The sequence below is a fragment of the Anomaloglossus baeobatrachus genome, chromosome 3, assembly GCF_048569485.1.
Source record: "Anomaloglossus baeobatrachus isolate aAnoBae1 chromosome 3, aAnoBae1.hap1, whole genome shotgun sequence".
Classification (NCBI taxonomy): Eukaryota; Metazoa; Chordata; class Amphibia; order Anura; family Aromobatidae; genus Anomaloglossus; species Anomaloglossus baeobatrachus.
Window position 1 is genome coordinate 483,922,446 of NC_134355.1, and position 9,936 is coordinate 483,932,381.

The following is a 9,936-nucleotide window of genomic DNA, read 5'->3' on the forward strand; positions in this document are numbered from 1 at the left end:
TTCTCAGGGTGGGAAGGTCCATAGTTATTGGGCCTTCACAGCCTAAAAATAGCAGGCCGCAGGCACCCCAGACGTGGCGCATCCACTAGATGCGCCAATCCTGGCGCTTCACCCCAGCTCATCCCGTGCCCTGGTGCAGTGGCAAACGGGGTAATAAATCGGGTTGATACTAGCTGTAAAGTCACCTGAGATCAAGCCCAGCAGTTTGTGATGTCATGGCATCTATTAGATACCCAACATCATAAACTGTCAGTACTAACAAAAAAAAAAAAAAAAAAAATCGACAAAAGAAATTTATTTGAAAAAACAGTCCCCAAAACATTTCCTCTTTCACCAATTTATTGTAAGAAAAAAAATAAAGGGGTCCCACGACGACTCTGGACCGTCTAGAATATGGGGGGGAGACACTCAGGGAACGTATCCCCCATTTTCTAGGAGTGCGGACCCTTCATGTGAGGAGTGTGGGTGCAATGAATCTGCACTCACTCTCCCCGGGTCCTCAGCAGCAGAGTCCATGTCGTAATGGTTGCTACCAAAGCTGCAATGCCCTGCTCATGAGGTAAGGGCATGCCTAATCAGGAGAACTACTGTAGAGGAAGCTCTGCTCACTGGTATATAGGTGCTCAGAGGTAATAATAGATAAAATTAGTGAGTAACCTCGGCACTCTAAATCTCCCAGACTAAGTCAGTAAGTCACAACGGATAGTAATGCAAAATCACTCTTTATTGGTCCGTATTAAGAAAAAAAATTTTTTCATAAGCATATATGTTTTTGTCCAAAACAAGTTACAAATGACGTTTCGGCCTGAGCCTTCGTCAGATTGGACTTATCTGCATGTAATCATGAAAAATGACAATAATCAGTATCACATAAGAGTGAGAGAACAATAACAAACTCGAACAATGTAGAGGTACAATTGGGATGCAGCAAAAAAATTGCAACACAGCAAGAAATGAAACACATGATACAAATGTCATAATACAGTACAAGGACAATATAGTAATGACAAATATGGGGTCAGAGTAGGCTTAGACAGCTCTGGTACGAAAGAGATGTCAATCATAAAGTAACATGTGCAGTAGGTGTAGAGCTACACTATGCATGGCAGAGCTAATGGGTAGACCGACCATAGAAAAAGATTGGAGAAAAAGTGGAGAAAAAGTGGAGAAAAAATGGAGAAAAAGTGGAGAAAAAGTGGAGAAAAAGTGGAGAAAAGGTGGAGAAAAAGTGGAGAAAAAGTGGAGAAAAGGTGGAGAAAAAGTGGAGAAGAAGTGGAGAAGAAGTGGAGAAGAAGTGGAGAAGAAGTGGAGAAAAAGTGGAGAAAAAGTGGAGAAAAAGTGGAGAAGAAATGGAGAAAAAATGGAGAAAAAATGGAGAAAAAGTGGAGAAAAAGTGGAGAAGTGGAGAAGAAGTGGAGAAGAAGTGGAGAAAAAGTGGAGAAAAAGTGGAGAAGAAGTGGAGAAGAAGTGGAGAAGAAGTGGAGAAGAAGTGTTTGTTCATGCCAGATGGGAGATAAATAATTTTTTACCGGCGCTGTCATTTACTGTAACATGATCATCGGTCTACGGTGTATACCTGTGATCACGTGAGCGGGGACCGGAAAAACCGTCCTGAATCATGATCTCCAGGGTCTCAGCTAGCCCTGAAACCCTGGAGATTTTCTGACGCCGGGGGGCGTTAGTCACTTATTTCTGCCTGCTGTTTATAAACGGCAGATCAGAATAAGGCTACATTAACACGACCAATCCATTTTTGCGGTCTGCAAAAAACAGTCCGTTTTTTTTTCACGGGTGCATCCGTGTGGCATCCGTTTCCGTTCCGTAGACGGTCCCGTATGTCATCTGTTTGTCATCCATGTGCCTTCCGTTTTTTTTTGTGTACTGCAAAAAAACTGAAGGAGGGTAAATGCATAAATTTACCCAGGATCCATAGCTTCATCCTACATGAGGCGGTCACATGTTCACTCCAGTACCATTTTGTACTGCTTTTCACAGCGTAGAGCGCTCTGGTGATTTTCTTGTGCTTGTGCACTTCATATCAGTCTTTTCTGTCATTATAATGGCAGAAAGACACATAATGTCCCACTCTCCTGCATTTTGTAATTTTGCACCCTTTGGTGCCTTTCATGTGGCACTAAGGGGTGCTTAGCTTTGTATTTAGCCATAAAAATGAAAAAAAAAATGACGTAGGGTTCCCCCTAGTTTTGTAGCCAGCTAGGCTAAAGCAGACGGCTGCAGCCTGCAGACCACAGCTGGCAGCCTCACCTTGGCTGGTAATCCAAAACTGAGGGCACCCCACGCTGTTATTTTAAATTAAATAAATAATTAAAAAAAAAAAAAAACACGTAGGGGTCCCCCCAAAATTGGATCACCAGCCAAGGTAAAGCAGACAGCTGGGGTCTGATATTCTCAGACTAGGGAGGTCCATGGTTATTGGACTCTCCCCAGCCTAAAAATAGCAGGCCGCAGCCGCCCCAGAAGTGGCGCATCCATTAGATGCGCCAATCCTGGTGCTTCGCCCCAGTTCATCCCGCGCCCTGGTGCGATGGCAAACGGGGTAATATATGGGGTTAATACCAGATGTGTAATGTCACCTGGCATCAAGCCCTGGGGTTGGTGAGGTCAGGCGTCTATCAGATACCCAACATCACCAACCCAGTCAGTAATAAAAAAAAAATAGACGACAAACACATTTTTATTTGAAAAAACACTCCCCAAAACATTCCCTCTTTAACCAATTTATTAGAAAGAAAAACAAATCCAGGTCTGGTGTAATCCAAGGGGTTGCCATGACGATCCACACTGTCCCAGTCAATGAAGAGCAGAATGTTCCCCATTGGCTGGGAGAGCAATGCAGTGACCTGAGCTAACATCAATGGGTCAGCCCAGGTCACTGCAGGGCATGACAAGTGCTGCTGTCAGCGAGGTACATTACCTGCGCTGATCTCCAGCACACTGACAGCACCTGTCACTGAGTTCAATGACCGCCACCTTCACAGCCAAGTATCGCGAGAGGCCCGTGACGTCACCGCTAGTCAGTCTCGGGTCGGAAGCGAGAGAAGGTGATGTGACAAGCGGCGGCCATGGAGGACAGTGACAGCGCTGAGGTCGGGACTTCATCACCGCAGGTAAGCCGAGCGGGACCATGTGTGCAGAGTGTATGTGCAGAGTGTGTGTGTGTGTATGTGTACATGCCGCGGGCAGGAGGGGGCGGAGCGAGCTGAGCGGGGAAGTGTGGGCTTCCTGCACGTAACTAGGATAAACATCGGGTTACTAACCAAAGCGCTTTGGTTGGATACCCGATGTTTATCTTGGTTACCAGCTTGTGGCAGGCTGCCAGCGATGGCTCCTGCACACTGTAGCTGTAAAAAGCCCTGCTTTTTGCTGCTAGAACCGTTCTCTAACGTATCTAGAACTATCGAATTTTAGCAAAAAAGCTCGAGTTCTAGTTCGATCTAGAACAGCCCCAAAATCACTCGAACCGCGAACTGGAGAACCGCGAAACGCGCTCAACTCTAGTTATAATCTTGAGCTTTCTCAGGAATGGCAGCACCTAATGATTTATTTATAACTATCCTGCCATCTGCTGGCTGATACAGCAGTGATATTCCAAATTGGCTTATATATGCTTTAGGAGACCAATAGATTCATGCTGTCTCTGTTATCAGCCAGCAGTGGCTATATATAATGACATATATCTGCGGATGTATCCTTGCATGTTTTTCTGAGGGTTATTAATTGGGGATGATGCGCCCCACTTTGAGGGCTTTTTTCCTGTTTTATACTTGTGATTTTGTAATTAATAAAGTTTTGTACTTTTAAAGAACTGTTATGCATTCAGCTCCACTTCTTATCTGAGCATTATAGTGCTCAGATTGTTGTTATAGATCAGTATTTGAAGTGTGTTCATAAAGGACAATTGATATTTAAGTAGATATAATGTTGTCTTCATCCAAAGGTGGTGCTCTCGATGTCTGAGAGAGCTAAACATCAGCAGCTGTTTCCACTTCCAAAACAACTGACGACCTACAAGTCACACTGCCTGTTGCGGGTAAAGAGGTGGAAGGTCTGCATCCAAAAGCATGTGTGACTGCTGTTCCCACAGTCACAGAGGATCAAGATAACGCAGATGCACTTGATGGGCAGACTGTGGTTGCTCCACCCCGCTAGGCCGCATTGTAGTACTGTGACCTTCCCACTGCGACTTATGCTTCATTTAAAGTTGTGTACAGGGTGGGCTCCCCAGTATTTAGCAAAACCACACACCAGGAAAAGGACTCTAGGCAGTTGGGTTGATAAATGATTAAGTTTACCAAAACAAACAATAAAAACCATGCATAAAACAAAGAATATTCACAAGGCCAAAAGCCTACACCCCTGTGCTGCACCACTCGAAATGGCGATTTATACCGCCTTCTCACCAACTTTTGCCTAACCAAGGGACTGTCTAAACAGTTGCCTAATACCTGTTAATCTCTGGGTAGCAGGAGTAATTATGTGTGTGTGTGTGTTTGTGTGTGTGTTTGTGCGAACACGACCTACCAGTGGCACAGCACAAGAGCTTACAACTTATGTATCTAAACATAGACAAAACCCATTAACCCCCCTGAATACCCTTGTTTGCTGAAGCCTCACAGATAAGGCAGATGATAAAAGTGGTAAGGCAAACCACAGAGCTCAAGCAACACAGTCCTGGAAATCTTGTAAAGCAACAGTCAATGCAAACATGTGTCGCTGTCCCTTTAAGATTTTAACTGTAGCTGACAAACTGACAGAGCAGAGCCAGCAAGTCTTATTGTCTATATAGTCGGCCTAAGCAAAACAGATATGTGTTTTGTTACCAAATCAAAGTTGTGTGCATGTAGTCCTGGGCCCAGCCTACCGTACCCGGGTACTGTGGTGTCCAGCTGCCATAAATACAGACTTGAAGATCCTCTCACGGTAATCAGTATAGCCAGCAACTGAAGAATGGCGGTCTCCCGCACAGGATACTGCTCACAGGCGTTACAGTCCTCCTCACCAAACTCCAACACAAGTCTCCTCACAATCCACCTAAGTGTTTCTGCGGCGGCTCCTTTCTGTTATGCACACTTTTCGCTTTTCCTTCAGCTCACATACAGCACCTCCTCCTGTCTCCAAGTCTAAAGCCGAAGACCATTTTCCTGTTGCTATAGTGACCAAACAGTCAAAGTCAGATGCAAAACAGCGGCCCCTTGTGGGTGGTCAGCAACAATGCAGACAATAGACAGTAAATAAGCATTTTGCATTTACAGTGAATAAAGGTAATTTATACACGCTTACCCTTTTACATGTGAATAACAATGTATACAGTGAACGGCAAATAAGCATCTTGCATTCACAGTGGATAAAGGTCATCAATACACCCTCACCCTATCACGTCATATCCATGTGATGGTTCATGGACGAAGTCCTCAAACTAGTGAGTTTTTGGCCTCTACATACAGTTAGGTCCAGAAATATTTGGACAGTGACACAATTTTCGCGAGTTGGGCTCTGCATGCCACCACATTGGATTTGAAATGAAACCTCTACAACAGAATTCAAGTGCAGATTGTAACGTTTAATTTGAAGGTTTGAACAAAAATATCTGATAGAAATTGTAGGAATTGTACACATTTCTTTACAAACACTCCACATTTTAGGAGGTCAAAAGTAATTGGACAAATAAACCAAACCCAAACAAAATATTTTTATTTTCAATATTTTGTTGCGAATCCTTTGGAGGCAATCACTGCCTTAAGTGTGGAACCCATGGACATCACCAAACGCTGGGTTTCCTCCTTCTTAATGCTTTGCCAGGCCTTTACAGCCGCAGCCTTCAGGTCTTGCTTGTTTGTGGGTCTTTCCGTCTTAAGTCTGGATTTGAGCAAGTGAAATGCATGCTCAATTGGGTTAAGATCTGGTGATTGACTTGGCCATTGCAGAATGTTCCACTTCTTTGCACTCATGAACTCCTGGGTAGCTTTGGCTGTATGCTTGGGGTCATTGTCCATCTGTACTATGAAGCGCCGTCCGATCAACTTTGTGGCATTTGGCTGAATCTGGGCTGAAAGTATATCCCGGTACACTTCAGAATTCATCCGGCTACTCTTGTCTGCTGTTATGTCATCAATAAACACAAGTGACCCAGTGCCATTGAAAGCCATGAAATGCCCATGCCATCACGTTGCCTCCACCATGTTTTACAGAGGATGTGGTGTGCCTTGGATCATGTGCCGTTCCCTTTCTTCTCCAAACTTTTTTCTTCCCATCATTCTGGTACAGGTTGATCTTGGTCTCATCTGTCCATAGAATACTTTTCCAGAACTGAGCTGGCTTCATGAGGTGTTTTTCAGCAAATTTAACTCTGGCCTGTCTATTTTTGGAATTGATGAATGGTTTGTATCTAGATGTGAACCCTTTGTATTTACTTTCATGGAGTCTTCTCTTTACTGTTGACTTAGAGACAGATACACCTACTTCACTGAGAGTGTTCTGGACTTCAGTTAATGTTGTGAACGGGTTCTTCTTCACCAAAGAAAGTATGCGGCGATCATCCACCACTGTTGTCATCCGTGGACGCCCAGGCCTTTTTGAGTTCCCAAGCTCACCAGTCAATTCCTTTTTTCTCAGAATGTACCCGACTGTTGATTTTGCTACTCCAAGCATGTCTGCTATCTCTCTGATGGATTTTTTCTTTTTTTTCAGCCTCAGGATGTTCTGCTTCACCTCAATTGAGAGTTCCTTAGACCGCATGTTGTCTGGTCACAGCAACAGCTTCCAAATGCAAAACCACACACCTGTAATCAACCCCAGACCTTTTAACTACTTCATTGATTACAGGTTAATGAGGGAGACGCCTTCAGAGTTAATTGCAGCCCTTAGAGTCCCTTGTCCAATTACTTTTGGTCCCTTGAAAAAGAGGAGGCTATGCATTACAGAGCTGATTCCTAAACCCTTTCTCCGATTTGGATGTGAAAACTCTCATATTGCAGCTGGGAGTGTGCACTTTCAGCCCATATTATATATATAATTGTATTTCTGAACATGTTTTTGTAAACAGCTAAAATAACAAAACTTGTGTCACTGTCCAAATATTTCTGGACCTAACTGTATGTAGTGACCAGAAAAACCACTACTAATGTGTGTTCTGTATTATCTATGTTATTACATTTGTGACATCTATTCCCCACCTTGGGAGGAGGTAAATTATTTAGCGTTGTGCTGCCCTCTACTGCCATGCTTTGGTATTGCAATTGATTTGAAAGCAAGGAAGTGGCTGTTGGGGGCGGAGCTTGAGGAGGCAGTTAAAAAGAAAAAACGGTTAGATGCGGTTGAGTTGCTGTGATGCAGCAGAAAAAAAAGAGATACCTCCATTGAGATATGCGGGGAGTATAATTATCACCTTATTCAGAGCGCCCCGTTTCTGCAACAACAGAGTACTGAAAAACACAGTTAATCCAATAGCTAGTGACATCCTTCCTCCCAAGGCCGGGATAGGAAAAACGCTTGAACTAGTCCACTGTGTAAGAGATCTCTTTATTTATTGATATGAAATGACTGTCTATTGGAAATGGAAAAACTACTTTGATTGACTAAAGATTGATTACAAGATTTAAGTAAAGTTCCTCATTTACGTTTTCACAGAATCCTTGGTGTCTGTCTTCCTTCAGTGGCCTTATACCTGGCAGATATCACCACAACTCAGTCATCTCTGTTATTTTTCTCTTTATAATTTGCCACCTAACCTAGGGATTTGCTGGAGCCATCGGAGACACCGTGACCTGAACATCCTCTGAGGTAGTAGGCCCGGCCACTTGTAATTTGCCGCACCGCCTTGTGAGAAGCCGGGCCTACTACCTCAGAGGATGTTCAGGTCACGGTGTCTCCGATGGCTCCAGCAAATCCCTAGGTTAGGTGGCAAATTATAAAGAGAAAAATAACAGAGATAGGAGACTGAGTTGTGGTGATATCTGCCAGGTATAAGGCCGCTGAGGGAAGACCGACACCAAGGATTCTGTGAAAACGTAAATGAGGAACTTTACTTAAATCTTGTAATCAATCTTTAGTCAATCAAAGTTGTTTTTCCATTTCCAATAGACAGTCATTTCATATCAATAAATAAAGAGATCTCTTACACAGTGGACTAGTTCAAGCGTTTTTCCTATCCCGGTCTTGGGAGGAAGGATGTCACTAGCTATTGGATTAACTGCGTTTTTCAGTACTCTGTTGTTGCAGAAACGGGGCGCTCTGAATAGGGTGATAATTATACTCCCCGCATATCTCAATGGAGGTATCTCTCTTTTTTCTGCTGCATCACAGCAACTCAACCGCATCTAACCGGTTTTTCTTTTTAACTGCCTCCTCAAGCTGCGCCCCCAACAGCCACTTCCTTGCTTTCAAATCAATTGCAATACCAAAGCAAGGCAGTAGAGGGCAGCGCAACGCTAAATAATTTACCTCCTCCCAAGGTGGGGAATAGGTGTCACAAATGTAATCACATAGATAATACAGAACACACATTAGTAGTGGCTTTTCTGGTCACTACACTTACAGACTGGTGACAAATCTTACATATGTATATATGTACATATATATATATTTGAAGACAAACTCACAAAAATACTTATAAACAGACAAATCTATACAGAGTCATATCCAGTGACATACATAGATACACATCGTACATACATACAGACACATTCCCGCTACGCTAGTCTCCATCCAGCTCCTCCTGGGCATGTGGCTGTGCTGCATGATGGTCGTCACTAACAGACATGGCCGCGCACAGTGCACACTGACACTGCTGTATATACATCACAAGTGGGGCTGGGGGCTACAATATATACATCACAGGAGGGGCGAGGGAGCATAGACATTACTGGAGGGCATAGCTGTTACTGGAGTAGCAAACAGCTCTGGGGGTATACATTACTGGGGGGGGTGCACAGATGGCTATGGGGTGCCACACTCACAGCTCTACTCCATACATACACACTCACACAGCTCTGCTACACAGATACACACACACACTAGTGATGTGTCGGTCGCGAACGATCTGACACAAAGATCCGGCTCCCTGCTGTGAAGGACAGGAGCCGGATCACTAGTGTGAGCCAATAAAATCTCTAAACGGCTCTTTTTCGCCGTCAAAACTCCGCCCACCCACGGCTAAACTCCGCCTACTCAGCAATCTAATTGGTCGCTTGTAAGCGGGCGGGGTTAATAACACATATTTAATAAGGAGCCGAGAACGAGCTGAAAGATCCGGCTCTTTTTGGTGAGCGGAGCCATGGGAGCCGGATCACCAAAAAGAGCCGGACTGCCCATCACTAACACACACCCTGATAGCACTGTTGCACACATCTCTCCTGTATATGTACAGATACAAACACACACAGCACTGCTGCATATATATATATATATATATATTTTTACACACATATACACACACACATCTCTGCTGCACACATACACATCTCTGCTGCACACATACACATCTCTGCTGCACACATACACATCTCTGCTGTCCAAAGACTATATATACACACAGCTTTGCTGCACACAAATTTCTGCTGCAGTGCCCTAACAGCACATATTTACAAAGCTCTGATGTCCAGAGCATATATCACACATCTCTACTGCACGCAGACACACAAAGCTCTGCTGCACCCAGAGACGCACTCGGCTCTGCTCCACACAGACATGCACTCGGCTCTGCTGCACCCAGACACACACTCGGCTCTGCGCCACACAGACACGCACTCGGCTCTGCGCCACACAGACACGCACTCGGCTCTGCGCCACACAGACACGCACTCGGCTCTGCGCCACACAGACACGCACTCGGCTCTGCGCCACACAGACACGCACTCGGCTCTGCGCCACACAGACACGCACTCAGCTCTGCGCCACACAGACACGCACTCGGCTCTG